Source organism: Heteronotia binoei, chromosome 1, assembly GCF_032191835.1.
Source record: "Heteronotia binoei isolate CCM8104 ecotype False Entrance Well chromosome 1, APGP_CSIRO_Hbin_v1, whole genome shotgun sequence".
Taxonomy (NCBI): domain Eukaryota; kingdom Metazoa; phylum Chordata; class Lepidosauria; order Squamata; family Gekkonidae; genus Heteronotia; species Heteronotia binoei.
In genome coordinates, this window is record NC_083223.1 from 98,277,479 (window position 1) to 98,301,913 (window position 24,435).

General features: G+C 40.9%; 1 protein-coding gene across 4 annotated transcripts in view; it reads left to right on the plus strand.

Moving 5' to 3' along the window:
* Window positions 1-18,965, plus strand: part of SOBP (sine oculis binding protein homolog) — a 254,136-nt gene extending 235,171 nt beyond the window's left edge. For all 4 annotated transcript variants that reach the window (XM_060237819.1, XM_060237814.1, XM_060237810.1 and 1 more), the window contains one exon: window positions 17,110-18,965. The gene's annotated coding sequence lies outside the window, so the exon portion shown is untranslated. The remainder of the gene's footprint in view (window positions 1-17,109) is intronic.
* Window positions 18,966-24,435: the final 5,470 nt, after the last annotated feature.

The following is a 24,435-nucleotide window of genomic DNA, read 5'->3' on the forward strand; positions in this document are numbered from 1 at the left end:
GGGTTGCCAATCCCCAGGTGGGGGCAGGGGATCCCCTGGTTTGGAGGCCCTCCCCCCACTTCAGGATCATCAGAAAGCGGGGGGAGGGGAGGGAAATATCTGCTGGGAACTTTATTATTCCCTATGGAGAGCTATTCCCATAGGAAATAATGGAGAATGGATCCACAAGTATCTGGGGCTTTGCGGGTGCTGTTTTTTGAGGTAGAGGCCCCAAATTTGCAGCGCAGCATCTGGTGCCTCTCCTTAAAATACCCTCCAAGTTTCAAAAAGATTGGACCAGGGGGTCCAATTCTATATGCCCCAAAAGAAGGTGCCCCTATCCTTCATTATTTCCTATGGAAGGAAGGCATTTAAAAGGTGTTCAGTCCCTTGAAACGTGATGGCCAGAACTCCCTTTGGAGTTCAATTGTGCTTGTCACAACTTGCTCCTGGCCCCACCCCCAATGTCTCCTGGCTCCACCCCCAAAGTCCCCAGATATCTCTTGAATTGGACTTGGCAACCCTACTGCTGCTGCAATCCTGCTACCAGTTAGTCCTCTTTAATTCCATTTATTTCATTGAGATTTCTAATCCCTCAAAATATTTAAATGAGCATATGAAAACATAAAATTAAATTTCAAAATACAATTCTGAATTTACTTATTTGTTCAAGTGAGTTTATGCCCCTAATTTGCTTAGTTAATTGAAATCACCAGATTGGAATAACTGGAATATCCTGAAATAAAGCTTACTATGTATCCTATGATCTCTAACTAAATTAATCTCCTTGACAAAAAAAGGGCTTTAAAATATTGCTGTCCCATTCTTCCTTTCATCTTGCGAACAGATATAGCTGCATTATGTTGAGATTCATGAGCTGAAGAAATTTAACTCATGTAAATCCCGCCACCTTTTTTTTAAGACCTGTTCTAAAATCAAATATTGATGATTTGCCAGATAAGGCTTGATAACATGCCAAATTTTACTGCAATTTGTAGAATACTCCTTAACCTTCAGTAAATCACATTTTATGCTCTCCCTGGCAATACTATTATTGCACACAAAAGCACTGTATAGAATTTTCCATTAAAAATGTAGCAATTAAAGCCAACATTGAAGTACCTTGGGATCTTGCAACATTTCATTATGCTGAAAGAGGAAATTACTGCCCTGGGGGTAACTCATGGTAGATGCTGACATTTTAAGGATGACCATAGTATAAACAGAGCAGTCTCTCTCATTGCTGCTAAAGAATATTCAAAAGTATTTTAATATATCTGAATAAATATCCATTGCTCTTTTTTAGCACCTATGGGCCAGAAGGAAAAAAAAGGGAGTGAATGCCTTTTCCGGCTGCCTGGTTTAATTCTGACACAGTTGTACTTAATCCAGAGAGTGAAGGGAAACAGGCATATTCAGTGTTACTGTGATGTTTGTGAGTCAAAACAGACAAGAGGTCCAAGACAGACACCTGCTGATAGGTGTTTTTAGTTAAAGTATATTTTTTATTTTATTTTTATTTATTTAGAATTTATATCCCGCCCTTCCCACAAGTGGCTCAGGGCGGCTTCCAGCCCTCTGTAACTGACCATATGCAGCTATGTAGGTGTTCAGATGATATGAATAAACAATCAGCCTTCCAAATGGCAGCTATGACATAAGAAAATGTGGTGTCTACAACCCAACATTAAATCTAGTTCAAGAATCCATATTAAGTATTACTGTCCCAAAGTTTTAATTTATATATCACAAATTGTAGCCTTACTTTACCTATTATGCACCACCCTGTTAAATTTAGTAGTCTGGGAAGCACCTAAAATTTGAAAATTTAGTGGTTTTGACAGCAAAATTTAGTATCACAGCAGTGCATTACAGCATTATATGATAGGAGGTGTAAACTGTAATTTGTATCCTATGTACTGCAAGGGGAAGTTGCTTGTCATCAGAGATCTTCCCCACTTTCCCCAACACCCTTTTGAGATCTCTAAAAACCAATGCTTGGGATCATGGGAAACAATAAATCACAGACCATAGAGGAAGCTGCTCTCAAGAAGGAGAAACAATGAAATCATTTCTGTTTCCCTCTTGCATTGACAGTCTCTTGCATTAACAGAAACTCTACTCAGCAGAAGAGTAAAGAGGAACCATGTTGCCCAGTTGTGTCTGCTCCACAGCAGTTCTCCCAGTGCCACATCACACAGTATTTACTGGGCTCCAGTGACGCTAAGCATCAGCTTTTTGAAGGTTTCTGGAGGCTGCTAAGAAAAGGGAGAGGCAGGAAAGCACTTGTGTTTTTTCTAGTACTTAGGCATTATTCCATGTGTTATTTTTGTAAGCTACTGGTCAGTACTTGAAGTAATTTTTTGTTTTGTTTTTTTACTTCATGTTAACAAAGATATTGAAAGAGTTCAGTCTTGGGGTTTGTATGCATTACTATAGCTTCTATAACAAAAATGCATAAGCATGTAAACATGTAATTTTTTAAGGTCCTTTTTTTTTAGTGTCAGGACAATCCATTGATAAACTGCATTAACCTTTCATTACATTTCTCATACTTATATATCTGTGTCTACTCAAGTCCTGTTACATTTGCTTTAATATTTCTTATGATGCATGAATGTTTACAGAAACAAAGCAAATGTTAAGACTATGGAATGTGAGGGTTCTGTTTGATGACTTTTCTTCCCCTTTCATGTGGTAAAAACTTTCAAATAGTTTGCATGGGCACTGAACAAACTGACATTTTAAAATTACAGAGATTACAGAACAATTCATAAGCTTCTTCTTCCTAGCACATAAGTCCATAAAATGCCTTTGACTGCAAACCTAAGAGCAGTTTCCTGAGAGTAAGTCTCATTGAATAACATGGGACTTCCATTTTAGTAGACCTGATTAAATTTAATCCCTTGATGTTAACAAATGCATTGATGAAAATGAATAGAAACAAACTGGTGTGATTGCTTGTCACCCTAGGTTTTATTTTTTGGATTTTATTGCTCCGTTATTCCATTTCCCAAACTAGAGAGTAGGCTGTGTGGTTGTTTCTTGGGAAAAGCACTAGACTTCTGAAATTATGTCATGGGGGGAATTCACAACATTTGAGGTAAATAGGTCTGAATTTCTATGTGGTATCAGAAAGCCACATCTTGACCTTGTAATATTCAATTCCATCATCTATCTGTTTGGTGTCATCGGTGTTTAATTTTAACCAGGGCTGGCTGGTGGGGCCCAGAGCTAGATTCATGAATTTTACTTGATTTTTTTCTCTTCTCCTGCAATTTAGATGAAGAAAATTAGCTAACACAACATGCCAACCTCTCTTGAAGTCCATGCAGAGTTTAAAGCCTTGTGCCCTTAACAGAGTTACACACTTCTAAATCCTCTTGTGTCAGTGGGTTTGGAAAGGTGTGCCTCTGATTTAGAATTGCACTATCACGTGGCTTGGATTTCCATGGGAAAGCGCTGAGTGAGGACTTTCAGACTAGACTCCAAAGCTTATCAAGTGCAAGTTAAGCACTGAATTTTGCAGATAGTGATTTAGAAAACAAATCTGCAGTCCAATTACAGAATGGTGATGACTGTGGAGAAAATGACAACAAAAAATACAAGCTTCAGTTATCATCAATTCTATGTAAGCTACTGGGCACACTGTTTGCTTCAGTTTCCTGGGCTAATATCCACACATAATGACAGATCCAAGGTTTGGGTGGCCTAAAGAAAAACACCTACAGCAGGCTACCTTACACTGCAAGAGAGATATATACTGGTAATACTTTCTCGACATCCTTGGAAAGTGAGGAGGGAATGCCTGAGCTTGCCATTCTCTGTAACTGACCATGCACAAAGAAATATTCTTGAACTGAAAAGTCCAGCCTCAGTCCTTTATTTTGCTTACAAAGAAACAAACATATGCAAGGATAGTGAAATATATGTATATACTACTTTCCCCATTATTTATTTATTTACTTCATTTTTTTTTTTACCCAGTGGGGATGCAAAGTGGTTTACAACATTCTCGCCTCCATTTTATCCTCAGAAGAACCCTTTGAGAGTGTATGATTAGCCTATGCTTCCCAATCCCCAGGTCCCAGCGGGGGATCCCACAGTTTTACAGGCTTCCCCCCACCCCCAACCAGCTGGCCAGCGGGGGAAGCCCCACCCCCACAGCCACCATGCAGCTCTAGATCTCCAGCAGGTTTAGAAATCTGCAAACAGGTCCATTTCAAAATGTGTGTGTGTCTGTGTGCCTTTAAAGTTGAGCAGGAAGTACTTCATGGGGAGGGTCAGCAATACAGTCCCTGGGTTTGTTTTGCTTTTGTTTCAGAGGAACTAAGTGTGTGTGTGTGTGTGAGAGAGAGAGAGAGAGAGAGAGAGCACAGCATAGCCCCTAATCTTTTCAGATGTCCTTGTGGAGATCAGTAAGTGTGTGTGTGTGAGAGAGAGAGAGAGAGAGGGTTGCCAATCCCCAGGTTTGGAGGCCCTCCCCCCCCCCCGCCTTAAGGTCATCAGAAAGTGGCGGGGGGGGAGGGAAATGTTTACTGGGCAATTATTTCCTATGGAGAACGATTCCCATAGGGAATAATGGGGAATTGATCCACAGGTATCGGGGGCTCTGGGGTGGAGCTGTTTTTTGAGGTAGAGGCACCATATTTTCAGTATAGCATCTAGTGCCTCTCCCCAAAATACCCCCCAAGTTTCAAAATGATTGAACCAGGGGATCCAATTCTATGAGCCCCAAAAGAAGGTGCCCCTATCCATTATTTCCTATGGAAGGAAGTCATTTAAAAAGGTGTGCTGTCCCTTTAAATGTGATGGCCAGAACTCCCTTGGAGTTCAATTATGCTTGTCACACCCTTGCACCTGCCTCTGCCCCCAATGTCTCCTGACTCCACCCCCAAAGTCCCCAGGTATTTCTTGAATTGGACTTGGCAACCCTAGATTAGCCTAAGGTTATCCAGCAAGTTTCCAAGGCAGAGTGGGGATTTGAACATGGATCTTCCAGATCCTAGCCTGACATTTTAACCATTACCACACTGTTTCTAATGACATGATAACAGTTTTCTAATGAAGTCAGCCTTACTGGTTATCATAATCCTGGCCTAGTGAGGCCTGCAAGCCCCAGGGAAGCCTGCTTAGGAGTACTGGGAAGAGCTTACATTTCCCAGGATCCCCTCTACCCCGTTGATTGGGTGGCAAGGGTTTTGGAGGGAAACTGACCCAGATAGGGGTGGGGCTTGGGAGGAGAAGGGTGAGTAGGCTAGGTCTGACTGAGGCAATAGGGACAGTAAGTTCAAACGCATTAGGGCATTTGTTTATTTTTCCCTTCACCTCTTTTACTGTTTTATGCACCTTGTTTGTTATATTGCACTGACATTTTAAGTAAACCTTTTGTTGTTGTTGTTGTTCACTCTGCCTGGTCCTCATGCCTATTACTTGGCCTAAGGTAAGGGAGGCCTGGAAGGGCTTGGGAGGGTACTCTGGGCCTTCTCAAGGAAGACCCTTAACCCAGAGTGGTGGCAGCAATTGGTAAGACCCCCCTGAATCGTGACACTGGTTTTGTGGTTGCTTGTCTGTTCAATAATTTCCATAATGCCTTTTGTACAAATAGGCCTTTAATGACTCCTCTGATTGTGACTGCATGTATAGGTTTTTAAATGGTAGCTCTGTAGTCATGAGGTTGAATCTCATGAACTGTGAGTAGTAGATAGGGATGGGAACAAACATGGAAAATGCAGTTCAGTACATGACCAAGCCACAAACCTCATTGAAAGGGACCACAGTCCCCTTAAATTGGGTTTGCAGAAGGCTGGAAAAACAGCTGAGTGCCCAAGAACAGCTTGCTTCCAGCTGCTCATCTGTTTTGGGCTGTCTTTAAAGTGAATGTACAAGAGAACTTGAAACAACTTGAAAAGCCATTTTTGTGTTTTTTGCAGGGAACAGAAAACAGCAGTTTAAAGTCCCTTAAACCCCTCCATTTTCTGCTTCATTCATAAACCACCACGAACCACCACAAACTGCTTTAAAAGATTGTGAAAGTCTGTGACAATTAATCCATCATTAACGTCTGTTCATGAACCACAAACGGCAAAATTTGTGATGAATTTTGCTTTGTGGTTTAGTTTGTGCCCATCTCTAGTGGTAGATCTCTTCTACCTCCACATTCCTTCAGCAGTTCTCTATGAATTCCCCAAAGATGAATGTTCTGTAACTGACTATGCCCTTGCAGACAAAGTCCATTATTGTATGGGGAACAGCAGTCAGGAGAGAGATTGGGCAAAGTCACTCTGTCCTTTCCCATTATCAGAGAAAGTCAGTGGGGAAAGGTCTTCTCTAATAGAAGAAGGTAAGCTGAAAGTGTGTGACTGGCCCCAAGGTCATCCAGCAAGCTTCCATGGCAGTATGGGGAATATTTGTCCAATTCCCACTACTTACTGCAGCTACTATCCAAGAAGAACACCGATAGCTGACATTGACTTCAGCTACCGTGGAGGAGGAAACATGGAAAATCTGCTTTGGTTCTTGCAAGTCATAGGATCCAGCCCATGATCTGCTTTAAGCACAGGGTCAAGAGTCTTCTTACATTGCTAGGCACAACTGCCCTGAAAGTGTTTTTGTCTTCTCTGCCTTGCTTTGCATTTAGAAAAATCTGAACACATATAATACAACCTAGTAGATAATTTTCCTAAGCAAGTCTAATTGAAATGTATGTTTCTGTAAGTGATATTATTTATTTTATATCCTAGTATGATAACAAAGTGAACAGGTATATTACTGTGGTAGCTTTCCAAAATGCACATATAATCCTAGTAACAGAACTTGAAGCCAGAGAAATCAATGCAAAAGCATACTGAGGAATGTATCCAGAAGATATTTCTGAATGCCCATTCATTTTATTATTGGAAATACTAATTATCAACATACTCTGTCTTTGGAGTTGGAAGTTTAGCCATTAGCCTGTAGGCTGTTAAACTGATGCAACTTGATATAATTCAGCTAGCAAGCTTCAAAATGAGAGTTTAATACGGAATCTGATATTGAATGCACATGACTGGCTGGTTGCAGAGTGGGAGTTGGCAATTGTAAGATTTTGAGAAAGTTTTCCTTTGGTTACAATGTGCCCAGTGCCCATATGAATCAAGCTCCAGACATCACTGTGGTGTCGTGGTTAAGAGTGTGGACTCTAATCTGGAAGAACTGGGTTTGATTCCCTATTCCTCCACATGCACCTGCTGGTATGACCTTGAGTCAGTCACAAGGTCTCTCAAGAGCAGTTCTTGAAAGAGCTCTCTCAGCCCCACCTACCTCACAGGGTGTCTGCTGTGGGGAGAAAAAGGGAAAGGAGATTGTGAGCAGCTCTGAGACTCTAAGTGAAGGGTGGGATATAAGCCCAATCTCCTCTTCTTCTACTTGTTTTCTCATATAATTCTATAGAGACTTGTTCCTTAACATTCATAACCCCCCTCCCCTCAAAAAGCACATCAGAACTATTGCCCAGTCAAAATCACCTCTCCCCAACTACTTTCCCCATTGTCACACAGCAGGGGCTTAGGAGGGCCTTCTACTGGCTGCCACCACTCTGGTAAAGGTCTACATGGGAGGACCCAGAACATCCAACCACCTTTTTCTTCCTTATTAGTAAATACCTCTTAACTGTGACCAAGGAGACGTGAGGACCCAAGCGGTATAACAACAACAGTTTATTTACAGTGCTCAAATAGTAAGTGGGTAAAAACAGTGAAATATATATACAGTAAAGGTGGGTGCAAATAAACAGAAGCCCTGACGCAACTAACTAGACATTCCCTTCCTTCAATACCAGAACTCACCACCTTGGGTAAGGGATCTCTCCTGCTGCCTTCTCTCCTGTAGCCTTTCCCAGAGGGAACATATCCTGTCTGTGCTTGGATTTTTTATGCTCTCCTCCCAGGTCCCACCTCTCTCTGGGCTAGTTTCCCTCCAAATCCTTGCCACCCAATCAGAGGGACGGGATCCTGGGAAATGTAGGCTTTTTTTAGTAACTCCTAGGCAGGCTTCACTAGGCCCAGGATCATGACACCTATCCTCAGGTTCTAGTTGAGTATCTACATCTGGAACACTGCAGGAGGAAAAACAGTAAAGAACAATTGTTTTACAGAAAGATGAATGATTAAGAAAGAGTTACTCATCTACAGTGCCTTCCTAAGAATAATTGTTTTCTTAAACCTATTGATTTCAATGGACTTAGAAGGATATAACTTGAAGGATAGCACTGTTAGTTTATCCCTTTGGCACTATTTTTGTATGCTCTTGTTCTGCTACAACCAGAAATGTGTCACAGCCAGGCACAAAAGCAAGCCTAGGGATGAGAGTTTATTCTCCACCACTGAAATCTTTAGGCTTACTCTTAATCATTATACACCAGCTTGACTTTAGTTAACATAGGACAAGATATGCACAAATGCACCAGGATGCTGTGGAGAAGGAGGGAAAAAAACCATGCTTCCCAGCAGCATCAAATCCAAGGCAAATAACCTGTGTGGAAATTGCCTTGGACAGGATAATGCAGAATGCATGGTCCATGTACATCAGTAAAAATCAGCAAGCAGGATGGGAGGGTTTCTAACTTCTACTACACCTATCAACTTCAGCCAGAAAAATCTCCTCAAGTATGATTCTGTTATCCTGCAAGCCAATGTTGCCTGCTTTTGGAGACTACCTTTGGGGAAAACTCATAACTGCTGGGAGGAGAAGAGTGATTTCAGGAAAGCATTATTGAACAGGGGAGAGCTTTCCCACTCACTGATTTTCCCACCTTTCCCACTCATTGATTCGTTTCTGCCAGTGCCCCCTTCCTATATACTCATTAGGGTTGTGAGAAAAACATAAAAAATATTGACATTTGTTCTATTCTAATTCTGTTAGGTAGGTTTTCTATTAGGTAGTTGGCTCGGTATCATTTGGCTAAATGTCATGACTTGGAAGATATCTAGACACAGTTATCTAACCACTGTTCTATGATGGCCCACCTTACTTTCCATGAGTTTGTCCAATCCATTTTTTACCTACAAGTCATTCACACTGGCCATTGTCCAGATCTAATCTCATCAGTGGAACTGATGCTTTCTTTCTCTTCTTTCAAACCTAGAATTAAGCTTCCAAATCTTCACATAGTCTGCACTAAATTAAGGGCTTCTTTTGACATAAGATACCTACAATCTTAAAAAAAATCATGAACTGAAAGCATCCTCCCATAATTTCTTTTTCCTCAAAAACTGTGGCGCTGTTAGTGCTGTCCCTAAACCAGAATGCTCCATAGTAAATTGAGCAGTTTTGCTGACTCAGAACATGAAGAAGAAGATATTGGATTTATATCCCGCTCTCCACTCCGAAGAGTCTCAGAGCGGCTCACAATCTCCTTTACCTTCCTCCCCCACAACAGACACCCTGTGAGGTGGGTGGGGCTGGAGAGGGCTCTCACAGCAGCTGCCCTTTCAAGGACAACCTCTGCCAGAGCTATGGCTGACCCAAGGCCATGCTAGCAGGTGCAAGTGGAGGAGTGCGGAATCAAACCTGGTTCTCCCAGATAAGAGTCCGCACACTTAACCACTACACCAAACTGGCTCTCATGAATCATGGATACATAATATGATGGCCTTCTGAACCCTCAATCTTATTCAACTTGGCTTTAAAAACAACAGAGATTTTAAATACCTTTCGACTCTCCAAGTTATGAATTACTTGAGTATAATTCAATAGTGACTGGTAGAATTTAGAACACATACTAAAATCCACATGTGAATCCGGGAGGGGTGGGGAGCAGTAGCAATATCTTTCAAACATAATGTCAGGAATAGACTAGACTAGCTGTAATTTAAGCACCTTGACTGAATAGCTTAGAAGCCCTGGCCTGGATAGCCTAGACTAGCCTGCTGTTATCAGATCTCTAGAAGCTAAGCAGGGTCAGCCCTGGCTAGTATTTGGATGGGTGACCTCCAAGAAATAACGGGTATAACACAGAAGCAGGCAGTGGCAAACCACATCTGTAACATCTCTTGCTGTAAAGTCTAGCTCACCACCTATTGGTGCATAACAGTAAAAGAGCTAGAACTTCTGGCTATCAGGCAATCTTAGGATCTCTTGGCTATACTACACACACGGTCATATGATAACTGTTAATTATTGTTAGATAGCCTGATGTCTCCAGGTTTGTCCTCAGTCCCAAGTTCTGGCAGCAGCGTTAGTTAAACAGTTTATACCAGATTTGAGCCTTATTGTTCAATTCTGCTGTGCATTGTCCATCAGGTACCATGTGTGAACTGTTATCCCTATGTGAAAGGTGTTTGTGGCTGGAAGTGTATTTGTTTCACCAGAAAAAGAATGAAAACAGGTAAATATGAACATTTTTCAAGCCTGACAAAGAGTCTGAAGAAGACACCCTAGCTATAGCTAATTGACTCTATGAGAATCACTCTTCTAAACTCCCACTGCATAAGTATATTGCAGAATGAAGTCTGTTTTCTCTTTCCATAGATTTATTTCCCCAATCTCTTCTTGGTTTCTCAAAAGAATGGTATTATTGTATAGTATACATCTCAGTTTGTAATCATATCCTCTCTGCAGCTGGCTGAGTTTTCCAAATGTTTTTTAAAAGTTTCTTAAATTTAAGCCAACCTAGAGTAACAAATTACCTAGAAACAAAGAGATCAAAATAATTGGTTTGAAACCCCTCTCCTGTGCTCCTTCCCCACCCCCAGTTCCATCTCAGCTTCCAGTCCTTGTTTTGAAAATTCAGGCTGAGTAACATAATCATCCCCTTTGGAAATGCAAACATTTTCTTTAAGTTGAAGAACTTGGACAGTATAAAATGAAGCAAATGATCAGGTTTAGTTCTCATTGCAAAGTCCTGCATCTCAACAACCTATTAGTATATCACCCTGTATTTAGAGTAATTTCATGCTATTTCTGGGGAGCCTGTGTGGTTAAGTTTAAAATTTGCTATCATTATGATCTGTTGCATGCATGCCTTAAAGAGTTGTACACTTTATATGTAGTACTTGAGCTCCCATTCTTAAGTCCTTTACCCAAAGTCTCCTTTCTCAAATAAATTGTGTAAAACAGCATCATGTGAACAGTTTTCCAGACCAATTATAGTGCAGGTTAACACACACAGTCCTTAGTCTTCACAAGTGTGCTCACTTTAAATTGAAGTTTCATATTTTTCTGTATGTTTGATAAGGCAAATGTGAACAATATCTGGTTATTATCAACACCAGCTGCAAGTCTAAGCAGACTTGCTCAAAGTCACTGGCTGTTCAGAGTAATCCATGAGATTATTCTATCTCTGCACCATATTCTAGGAAAATATATTCCATGCTTGAATGGTATATTTGTGGTAAGCCAAAATTTCTTTTCACACTATTGCTTGCTTCTGGTCCTCTTTGTTCTGCTTCTAAACTGATGGATTTCATAATACCTGCTAAAATCTTTAGAACAAATTACCCTCTTTGAAAATATACCCCACTGATAACTGGGAGAGGTTTGCATTCATCTTAATTTAAACAGGATGTGGGGATATGCAAGACAAGCACACTTGATATATGGTCAAGTCATGGAAAATGAGGTTAAATTTTGCCTTGCATAACTTCGTAGGAGGATTGGCTTATTCAGTGTCCATAAAGAGGTGAAGCTTTGTTTTCTTTAGAGCCTGATGCTCATTACTGCTTCTATAGCTGTATCACAGTGCACGTCTAACCAACTTGCTATTTAAACTCCCTGCTCTTTAAACTCCCAGTTTGGTGTAGTGGTGAAGTGTGCGGACTCTTATCTGGGAGAACCGGGTTTGATTCCCCACTCCTCCACTTGCACCTGCTAGCATGGCCTTGGGTCAGCCATAGCTCTGGCAGAGGTTGTCCTTGAAAGGGCAGCTGCTGTGAGAGCCCTCTCCAGCCCCACCCACCTCACAGGGTGTCTGTTGTGGGGGAGGAAGGTAAAGGAGACTGTGAGCCGCTCTGAGACTCTTCGGAGTGGAGGGTGGGATAGAAATCCAATATCTTCTTCTTCTTCTTCTCTCTAAGAAGGAATCAGAGCACTTGTTCAAGTATCCCTTTGGATGCCTAATTTCAAGGCTACTGCCACCATTCCTGGTGGTGTCACTGTATGAGTGCTTTTGAAAAGCACTAAGACTCTGAGGTATTTCATCAATGTGCCTTTGTACCAGAGACAAAATAGGTCCACTCCAAAGTGCCAGAGCTCTAGAACATCTCCATCCAACTACTGCCACTTATCTGAGAAAATGCTTCTCCTACCCTGAATTTAACAGTTTTGCAATATCCACAAGCTACTCCCAATATTTAATTATGAAAGATGAAGAATGCAGTTAAACTACAACTCTGTCATATTCACCTGTGCTTGAGCCTACATTTTTTAAATGTAGGAAACTATGGAACCATCAAAGGATGCAGTAGACCTAACCTGACTCATGTCAACAAATGATCTAGATGCGCAGCGGCAGAACTGAAGGCAATGTGAGCTAATGGCAGTTACAGTTGAATAAGTGCTTGAGTTGAAACCACACACTGACATTCTCCATGGTTCCCAGCTTGTTTCTCCCAAAATAATATGTTGTTGGCTTGACTTTGTTCATGGAATGTTTCTCCCAGCTCCAGTAATGTGGTGTCATTTACTAACTTTACTTCATAAGCAAGAAGAGATAAATCACCGACTATTCAAAAAGGAAAGCTTTAATGGAAAGCCTTGAACTACTTTCAGGGTTGTTAAGAATTACAGAACTCATGAGAATAGCAAGCAACCCCCAAGTGTTTGCAGGGCTGAACATGCTTCCATGCCTGCCTCAGTTACTCACTTGTGGTTTATGACCTCAGCAGAGCCTCCTGAGAAAATTATGGCTTGATTTTGCTTCAAGCCCAATTCTGTCCCAGAAGAGCAAGACATATTCTGGTGCATCATCACCAATACCATTTACATTCATTACTTGGTTGAATTAACTACTTCATAGCAGTATATTAAAGGGAAAAGTGCTCTGCTAACCCAGATCAACACCTTTACATTCCCCAGAAATTTATGAAACAAATTTCATATCACTTCAGATATTGCCCACCATCACTAGAGAATAAGAGATATACTCAAAGAAACAATTGTCTACATGTTAGCAAGTTGCAATTTTTTCATCTTTTAGGATACATTAATACTTTCAATACTATGTACTCACTTCACTACCCCTGCTGCCTATGAACATGTAATCCTTCAGCTCTGCAATTCAAGTCTACATTGGGCTTCTTTTGAGCGCTGCATGTTCTTATTCATCATGCTTCTGTTTCTAACAATTCAGGCATTCACTGGGATAAACTCATGTCATATTTGTCTGTCTGTCTGTCTATATCTATCATCTAATTTTATTTTGACTTTTCCCCCAAGATGAATGGATGAAAGAAAGAACAACTCTGACCATATGACCAAGGGTACAATTGTTGGTATAGAATTTTCTAGTGACCTATGCCAACTTTTTTTTTTTTGCAATTAAAACTGAGAGCATAGATTTTGCAGTGCAGATGTGCCCAGTGCACATTCTTGGACTCCTGCATGAAGCAGCAAATCCCTGCCTCTATCATGCATAGAGCATGTTGGATTTGGTGGACAGTCAGAGTTTTGCAGATGTAATTGAAATAGTGTAGAATGTAAAAGGAAGTATAACATATCTGTTATTTATGTTAGCAAAACAAATAATTACAGCCAAAAGGAATACTGGTTTAATTCTGCAGGTGTAGGTTTGGGGACCTTTTAATTATTACCTAAATAGTAACTGCTTTTTGTGAGTGGTTTCCATGCAACTTGGGTGCCATTTGAATGGCCCAACTGCATGGACACTTGGGCTTTTTTGTAGCAGGAACTCATTTGCATATTAGGCTACACCCTCCTGATGTAGCCAATCCTTCAGGAGCTTACAGTAGGCCCTGTAAGAAGAGCCCTATAAGCTCTTGGAAGATTGTCTACATCAGGGGAGTGTAGCCTAACAGGCAAAGGAGTTCCTGCTACAAAAAAGCCCTGATGGGCACCATATGATTACACAGCTCCTGACTATATAATCAGCAACTAGGCGAGGAGTATTGATTCCATGGATAAGATCCATACAGCTGGTTTACTCCTATATGGTTTGGTCAACGACACTAGATGGGAGTGGCGTAGGCTGTTAATGTAATCCTTTCTCCCTATAAGAGGTATAGAATTGTTCATTCCAGATTTTTAGACTGAGTGTACCTGAAGCTCAGAAACCACATGGTGGTTGTTCATGTATGTACACTGATTTTTTATAATAGAGAGGGAAATAAATGATTTGGAGTTGGGAGTGAGCAGTGAAGTGGCCAAGTTTGCAGATGACACTAAATTGTTCAGGGTGGTGAGAACCAGAGAGGATTGTGAGGCACTCCAAAGGGATCTGTTGAGGCTGGGTGAGTGGGCATCAACATGGCAGATGAGGTTTAATGTGGCCAAGTGCAAAGTAATGCACATTGGGGCCAAGAATCCCAGCTACAAATACAAGTTGATGGGGTGTGAACTGGTAGAGACTGACCAAGAAAGAGATCTTGGGGTCATGGTAGATAACTCACTGAAAATGTCAACGCCATGCTGGGAATTATTAGGAAGGGAATTGAAAACAAATCAGCCAGTATCATAATGCCCCTGTATAAATCGATAGTGCGGTCTCATTTGGAATACTGTGTACAATTCTGGTCACCTCACCTCAAAAAGGATATTATAGCATTCCAGAAGTGGGCAACTAGAATGATTAAAGGGTTGGAACACTTTCCCTATGAAGAAACGTTAAAACGCTTGGGGCTCTTTAGCTTGGAGAAACGTCAACTGCAGGGTGACATGATAGAGGTTTACAAGATAATGCATGGGATGGAGAAAGTAGAGAAAGAAGTACTTTTTTCCCTTTCTCACAATACAAGAACTCGTGGGCATTTGATGAAATTGCTGAGCAGTCAAGTTAAAACAGATAAAAGGAAGTACTTCTTCACCCAAAGGGTGATTAACATGTGGAATTCACTGCCACAGGAGGTGGTGGTGGCTACAAGCATAGACAGCTTCAAGAGGGGTTAGATTAAAAATATGGAGCAGAGGTCCATCAGTGGCTATTAGCCTCAGTGTGTATATATGTGTGTGTGTGTGTGTGTGTATAATTTTTTTGGCCACTGTGTGATACAGAGTGTTGGACTGGATGGGCCATTGGCCTGATCCAGCATGGCTTCTCATGTTCTTATGTTCTTAAACCAATGGGGTGGTAGGGGCAATTTAGTGTCTTTTTTGCAAGGGCTATTTTCTTCATTTCCTCTTTAGAGCCAAAGCATGTAACCAGCCGTGCAGGATTCAATCCAATCGGGGAGGGACAGTGGCTCAGTGGTAGAGCATCTGCTTGGGAAGCAGAAGGTCCCAGGTTTAATCCCCAGCATCTCCAACTGCAAAGGGTCCAGGCAAATAGGTGTGAAAAACCTCAGCTTGAGACCCTGGAGAGCCGCTGCCGGTCTGAGAAGACAATACTGACTTTGATGGACCAAGAGTCTGATTCAGTATAAGGCAGCTTCATATGTTCATATGGTCCATTTAAGACATCTCATAAATTAATATGATACAGTGATGCTGAGTTACTTCCATGTTTTATTTGCTTTGTCCTTGAAACTCACTAGTACACATTTGTGAGTCCAGTGCTAGAAGGCATAAGTTCATGCCCAACCCTAAACCTATGGATAATCATGGTATGTCCTGTTATTACCTAGGAACAGAAAGTGCAAAACTTCTGACCAAGTATGCAAACCAACCATGCAGTTCTTCAGAAGCTGATGGTCCCAGATCAGCCCATCTGAATAATTCAGTATTCATACAGGGACTGACTGAAGATGCCATATGAATAGTAATAATTAGTAATAATACTGTACAAGCTAACACATTTCCTTTGCACTGACCATTTTTGGGATATCTCAGTGGGAGTTTATAACAGGACACATCAAGTCTTAGATAAGATGAAGTTCAGAAGGATGGTTTTGTTTAGGAGCCTCATATATGGCAAGACTGAATGAAAATTTTGATGGAATCATGGGGAGAAGTGAAGGTCTCCTTCCTTGGAGGTTTTTAATCAGGGGCTAGATGGCCATCTGACAGCAATGAAGATCCTGTGAATTTAGGGGGAGGTATTTGTGAGTTTCCTGCATTGTGCAGGGGGTTGGACTAGATTACCCTGGAGGTCCCTTCCAACTCTATGATCTATAATTCTAAGGTGAATCTTTCTAGAATGTTTCCACCACTTCTGGTCAACTATTTTTAGATTAGAAAAGGACACAGACCAATCCTTATTCCTTGGAATATCTACACTATTCAAAATAATTCTTTCTTAGTGTACTACAACTTGGACATGAACCTTCCCATCACCTTCTTCTGTTGAGTTTGGTAGAAAGATTTTACAGATTTCTGCAGTGTTCCATAAACCTATTTGACTGGAGACAGGATACAAGAAAAGTGTGGGGACATACACTGCAGGGAATGACACATATGTATACCACTGTCAATTCATATCCAAGTATTTCCAAGCTAAGCAATGGTACAGCTTTTGGTCTCATAACTATTTTTATTTCTAGAGATCTGAAAGGTTAAATAGTTACCTACATTCTATACTATAGTTTCCTAATGGTTGAAATGATGGACTGTATTGGGTCATCAGGCCATTAAAATATCAAGTATTGCTTCCCAGGCACAGTGGTATTCTATAAATGCAGAGATCATAGATAGTTCCTCAAAGGCTCTTTCCAGATCAAAGGCTAAGGAGATATAAGAATGAAGATCCATTTTCTCAAGTAAAAGGAGCAAATTACAGGTTGTTTCTTGCTTTTGCTACTTAAACTATAAGCTCTCCATTCATCATACACCACTTTCCACACGACCATTTATTCAAAGAAGGCTTCATGTTATGCTTACTGTCTTCATTGTACTGGATCATCAATAGTAAAATTGAAATCCTGGGCCCTGCCAGACCGAAATGGGCATGTCCAAGCTTGTAATAGAACATAGTATTATAGCTTGTAATAAGTTGTGAGACTTCCATATATGTGCTGATTTGTTTGTCTTTGTCTATTTTTACAGGAATGCTCACTTTGACAGGGTATCTTGCATGAAGGAAGGGAGCAGAGCAAACCATTCTACTTCACCAAATGCACCAGCTGGTCCATTTACCGACTCTTCTGGTTAGAAGTCAAGTAGACAAAGCTACTTCCCACTATTCATTTTCTCAAAGGGAAGGCTCAAACCCTTGGGTGCCTTTGGCTCAGAAGACCGTAAGCACATCACGGACCCCATGAAGTATGCTCAGCATTCCTACTACCATCTCCCATTCTCCCTTTCCTTTCGGTTTCTTGCCGATGGAGGATTTTCCTCTGATTTGTAAAGCCACATGGACCAATGTATATGTACTTTTTTCCTCACTGAAAACAAGGTTCAGATATTAAAGGCTGAACAACAAAATGGATTTTTTTGTCAAAAAAAAAACTGCTGTGGTTTTGCTGCTACACTAAGAATTGTGATTTGCATTGTATGGTTTTGGACCTATTCGCGTTTTTGATGGTGGGGGAAGGGGTTATACTGGAGTATTGATACTTCAGAGTCGTCTCTCTCTCTCTCCTTCCCATGATGCACTTTTAAATGAAGAGTTATTAGAATATTTTATTGGCTAATATACTTTGTTTCTTGTTATTTTTTACAAAGGCCACCTTTATCCTTTTTAATGCCATATTTTCAGTGTTACACTTTTATGGCTTTTAATTTTTTTTTATTTGACAGATGTAAGAAGCAGCATGAATAGTTTATACTGTGGTTTTTCAGAGACTGAATGCCAAGAGAACTCAGTAAATGTTTATTCCTCTCAGCTTTCTCTTTCAGTTCCCCTAAATAGCGCCCCATTTGGGAACAGAGCAAGAGTGTTGAACTAAAGACCAAAAAAGAGATCCCCTCAAGGTGTAAAACTATCTGGGGGAAATATTTGCTGGGTGTTACGAAAGACTTGGATGAAATTTCAACCCTGATGGTTTTTCAGTGATCCAGGAAGCCAGTGAGACAATCTCTCCAGATGCAGAGCCCTTTCATGATAATTAGAAAGGTATGGCCAAGCCAATGAAAACACAGGGGTAAAGTCAGAAGAGAGCCCCCATGATTCTGTTTCACTGTTTGCTTTCTCCTGTCATGGTTAAAAGAAATGTGCAATTCGATCCTCAGTCAGTGGGTGGAGGATAACAGGGTAGAATTTACTTGTGTGCACTTGTATAGTTGTAGCCAAGAGTCCAAAAGTACACTAGAGCATGTATGCCGGCACTGATTTGGTGAGACAATTGTGGAGTATCCCATTCTGACAAAATACTAAGAAAAAAAAGTTCAAATCACCTTGTGATCCAGTGTAACTGTTTACTAACTTGAATAAAGCAATTGTTCATGCGAAGAGTGCCCGGGGCACACCTTTCCTGTAAGGCTGTCGTAATGAGCAACCAGAAAGCAGTTTGGAATAGAGGTGCTTCATGGAGCTGGGAACCAGGTTTGAAAAGCCAATCAAAACAGAGCCTTATAGCAATGGTGAACTGAGGGCACTGTGTACATACTGTATTTCTATTTTTTCTTTGTACAGATTCACTTAAGTCAAGCTACTGTTTTACAGGTGCTCCTTATTTATTAGGGCTGTGAAAGCTTGGAAAATTACACCCAACGAGCAAGCTCGCTTTTTAAGAAAAAAATTAAAAAATTAAAAATGGGGGGAGGGGATGGGAGGGTAGGATGAGCTCATGAGCCTACAAAGTGATTTCAAAATCTTACAGAGACAAATTTCTATTGGGGAGGGGGGGGATGAAGCACTTTTAAGAGGCTTCTGGTTATTCTGGGCTCACACCATTTTTTCTTTCTCCCTGACTGGTGTCAGATTTATTAAAACAAATAAATTTCCGAGTTTGAAAAACATATTTAACTATGATGTTGCTTTGTTTATTTTAGCTGTCTATGTACAAAATGTCTTCATTTCCCCTTGACCAGAGATAAAATTGATAAAGAGTAAATTCAACATGGAAACTAAAAGTAATACATTTACTTGAAAGCTCTTTGGGAGGGAGAGGCCTAGGTTCCTTCTTCATGCTGTCATCTCTTCTTATCCTTTCTTTTAGCAAAGATGAAAAGAACATGAACATGAATGGAGACTGAGCTTGAGAGATGGCTGATGCTCTTATAGGAAAACAAAAGTATTTCTGTTTTCATTGCTAGACTGAGGTCTATGTGCACAAACTACCGCTTTAAAATAGCAGCTAATCATTTCTATTCATACAACTGTCTGCCCATCTGTTAACACAGATATTGCATGCTGATTATACTCCCTGCCTCCCTTCACCTGAGATCTCTGTTGTTGTTGTTGTTTGAAACTAAGAGCCTACATTATTCTCATGTCCTCCACGAGTCAACCACAAAGACTTTTGTTCAGATGTGCCTTATGAGTTCTCTGGTAGAAACTCAGTTTACAGATGTGGACAGGCTCATTTCAGATTGGGACCCTGGTGCATAGGAAGAAACCGTGACAGCTCTCCAACCTGAATTGGTCCTAGGGAGCTGCTATTAACCCACTAGAGAAACTCACATGTACTGATCACTACCTGTAGTTCCCCCAGTGGGGCAGGCAGTGGCTGCCAAGGCCATTCAGGTTGGGGAAATAGTGCAGGGGGCGAGTCATAATCCCTTCTTCCCATGTGCTGCAATCACAATCCAAATCAGAACCCTGTGCACATGGGAATTCAGAATTTGCAAGGCTTGTCCAATCAAATGTCCTTTCAGTAGTCATAGGGATGATGCTAGGATAATATAACACCTTTAGGTCATAAAACACTTTCATAGATGTGGCTTACACATCATGTGCATGCACAAGTGTGTTCCTTGCTCTGTGGACCAATAGACTCACAAATTGGCCAGTTGCAGGAATTACGTAATTTATGTTTCAAACAATGTGTGGCCTTAAAAATATACAGCTGGGCATGGAACCACCTTTTGACATGGTCAACTATAAAGAAATAACACAGTTATTATTTAGGCACTGACTACAGGAAATGATTCTGTTTCAAGATACTGCTTTTTCTCAGTCCTCAAACATCATTGTTCACTGGGAGAATGTCATCCTTCCTTCAACTAGTGATTTGAAGTATTATCTGGAATGTGACTGAGTTAACATGTCCTTAGGCACTTATTACACAGTGCCTATGAATCGCTGATGATGACACAATTCCCTGCATCTACATTCTTCTGAGTCCCTAACACCGAAGACCATCCTGCAAAAGAGCAGAAATGCATAGGACCAAAACTGTCTGGTCTCTCAAAAAAAGTATTGGGGAGCACCTTGTTAATTTCATTCCAGAAAGCTCATAGGTCCTATAGATCAGGGGTCCCCAACCCCTGGGCCGCAGACCGGTACCGATCTGTGGCCTGTTTCCAAATGGGCCATGCAGCCTCATCCCCCTGCGCAGCCTCGCTGCCCCCCATTTATACTACTTTAAGGCCAGGGAAAGTGCCATGAAGTGCTTTCCAGGTTGACCTCCCCTGCCCCCTGTTGATCCGCTAATCCAATCAGCAGGGGAAACCGCAGCAACAGTGGTAAGCAACTGCTGAAACAGCTGTGCTGCCATGGTTTTCCTGGCCGATTGGATCAGCTGATCGGGGGGGGAGGTCAGTCTGGAAGGTGCTTCACCTTCCCTGGCCTTAAAGTGGTAAAAACGGGGAGGTGAGGCTGCGCAGGGGTAGGCAGCAAGGCTGCGGGCGGCGGGACAGAGGAGGGAGGAGGAAATGGGGGGGAGGTGCCGTGGGGGGCACTGGCTCTGGGGCTGTGGTGGGCCAGCCAGCCCTGGGACCAGTCCCTGGGACAAAAAAGGTTGGGGGCCTCTGCTATAGATCACATAAAAAGGGAGAAGGAGGACATGTTTTTTTCCCTGCTCTCCTCTTCCTCCAGTAGTTCACTCAGACCTCCAAAATAGTGGTTCTGGATATTGCAGGAGTCATATAGGCAAAAAGCCATGCAACCTGGGAGCTGCACTGGGTGGAACAGGCAAGGCAATCACCAAAATAATTTCCATAATGAGAAAGAAAGACAAGGCGATTTTCCTTGCTTCTCCTTGATCTAGAGCCTTGGCCATATGGCTTTTCATCCCCACAGCTCCCGCAGCCTCTAGTATCATCATCTCAGGAAGCTTGCACAGAAGTTGCATCCTTACATACCATGCTGTAGCACCAAAGCCATGGGCTGGACTTTCTGCTCACGGAACTTCACATTTTTCATTTGGCTCCTGTGTAATTATTTCTTTCAGAGTAAAAACATAAGAAGAGTCATGCTGGATCAGACCAGTTATCTATCAAGTCCAGCATCCTTTCTCACACCACTACCAATCAGTCCATCTGGATGACCAACAACAGGGCATAGAGGCTGAGGTCTTCCCTGACACTGCTCCAGCCCTGGGATCCAGAGGTTGACTCCCTCTGAACATGGAGGTTCCATTAAGTCACCATAGCTAGTAGCCAGTGATAGACCTATTATGCATGAATGTCTAAACCCTTTTTAAAGCTGTCTCTGTCTATGGCCATCACTACATTCTCTGGCAGCGTGGCTCAGAATAAGCTTTTCCATCCTTACATGTATAGAAAATCCAATGAGGATAAGATGTAAAAGGTGTTTGGTTTGAACTAAGCCCTCAGTAAGAGGATTTCATATTAATGCTGAGTAAAACAAGAACGCTGGCTGTGAAGTACATTGTCTTGAGTACAAATTGTCAGAGTTTCTAGAAAATGGCTTGCTCAGCCCTGATTGTTACCCACACAATCCTAGCTGTTGTCATCTGAAGTCATTTGTAACTAGGTGCAATCCTATGTATATTACTGAGAGGCAAGTTCTACTGTGTGAAATGAAGCTTGTTGTCTAGTGCATATAGATTGGATTGTTCCACTCAATAGTTAGCTTTCAGTGCCATCCTAAGCAGAGCTACCCATTGACTTCTAAGCCCATTCACTTCAATGGGTTTAAAGGTTGTAACTTTACTTAAGATGGCACTTTTGAAGAGGAAATGGGAAATGGTAAGACAGTACTGGTATCCATCTGTGAGGATTTACAGAAATGCCTATAGTATCCATATCCTCCAGACTCTTCTCTTGCCTCTCAGTTGGCAACCAAGGGACTAGCTGGTACCATTGATGGGACCAGAATTGTCCCTAGATCTGCCAACTGCTAATCCCTAGCTTAATGGGGGGGGGGGGTGTTTGAACCACAGGATTACTGCCAAAGGAGGATAAAGTGAAATTTGGTGTACAAGTTGCAGAAATATCAAAAAAATCAAACAATGAGACCACCAAATACTCAATAACTCACAATCTTTATCCAAATTTATCACAATATAGTCATAGATATTTCATGTAAATATGTTCAATAGTTTTACAACTCTTCTAAACATGAAATTTATAATATCTAAGGTCAAGGATAAGACATCAATGTGGAAACCCTTCATACCCCCATACTATGCATCACACAACTAAATACTAATGATATGAGGACAAACCACAAGATATAAATTACAAAATAATGCTAGAAAACCACAATCTGGATCTCAAAGAGAGTCTTAATGAGACCATTACAGGAACCACACCTAATGTGTGGTTATCTTCGAACAAGGTAAGTCCTCTCTCAAGAATTACATTGCATTTAAAGAACAGGTAAGCAGAGTGAAAAAAGTTAAGGCTTCAACAGCAAGGAGCATTAGGACACACCATTCCAGATTGGAGATTGTTTTGTGTGATGAGTTTTTCAACTTCATTCCAATTAGTTTATTTTCACAAATTCTTAGTCAGAACCCAACGAGAATATACAAAATTCACCCTGATCTGGATAGCCCAGGAAAGCCTGATCTTGTCAGATCTCTGAAGCTAAACAGGATCAACTGCGGTTAGTACTTGGATGGGAAACTTCCTTGAAATACCCAATCAAGAGGACGGGGGCAGGCTGTATTCAGCCACCTCTCTGAATATCCTCCAGGCCCCCAGAAGGTTGCCATGACTTCCAGGTGCAAACATGCACACACACACGCACAAAATATACAAAATACCAAAAAAAGAGAATACACAAAAATTCAGTTGATGCAGATACAAGCTTGCTCACTACTTGAAGGCTAAGATCTTGAAATAGTGAGCAGTCTGTGTCTGCATCAATTTAATTTTTGTATATTCTCATTGGGTTCTGACTAAGAATTTGTGAAAGTAAATTTATTGTTGGAAGCAATGTTGAAGAAGTCATCACATGAAACCACCTCCAATCTGGAAAGACATGTCCTACTGCTCCTTGCTCCATGCTGTTGAACTTTTTCACTTTGCATACCTGTTCTTTAAAGGCAACTTAATTATTGAAAGAGGACTTACCTTAAGAATTGTTTGAAGATCATCACACACGAGGCATGGTTCCTGCGGTGAACTTTTTAAGACTCTTTGAGATCCAGATTGTGGGTTTCTAACATTATTTTTTAATTTATATCTTGTAGTTTTCCCTCATACCATTAATATTTAGTTCTGTGATGTATAGTATGGGTTTCAAAGGGTTTCCACATTGATGTCTTATCCTTGACCATAGATGTTATGAATTTCATATTTAGAAGCATTATAAAAATATTGAACATATTTACATTAAATATCTATGACTATATTGTAATAAATTTGGATAAAGATTGTGTGTTATTGAGTATTTGATCTTATTGTTTGCTGTTTTGATATTTCTGCAAAGATGTTGTTCCATTAGAGAGACTGAGATCTAGATCCACCTTATTTCTCACAATACATCTCCACACTATCCCACCCTGAAATTAGATTGTTAGTACAAGCAAAAACTAGTAATTTGGCATCAATATTCATGGTCATACATAATTTTCTTTTTAGATTTTGAAATTCATTACTAGAATCTTTCTTGAGTTACTTTAGATGTTAAACTTTAAAAACCAGGTTCACTATGGAAATGAGGCACATTCTTGTGAACCCCCAAATGCACATGAAATTGAAAATAAAATTCAAGACCAAAAGATGTGTATTATGTAAAGGAGTACTAGTTCATACTGAAATGAAATTAATCTCTGGGGGAAGCTCTGCAAAAATGAGTAAGTTCTACAGGTGGGAAACATAGACATTTGTTTTTAGTGACTTCCTAATGAAATGTCACTTTACAGAGCATGTTCATCATTATTTATTATTATTAAGCAGAGTAACTGTAAGAAGCACAACAAACAAGCTAGTCTCCTTGCCTTTCTGGAAGACAAAGTGCATAGGAAAATCAGATAGAAGATAGAAGATTCCTATGTACAAACAGAGGCATTTCACTTCCCATTCTGCTACAGTACACAACATCCCACATGCAACTGAATGAAGATTGTTGAAGAT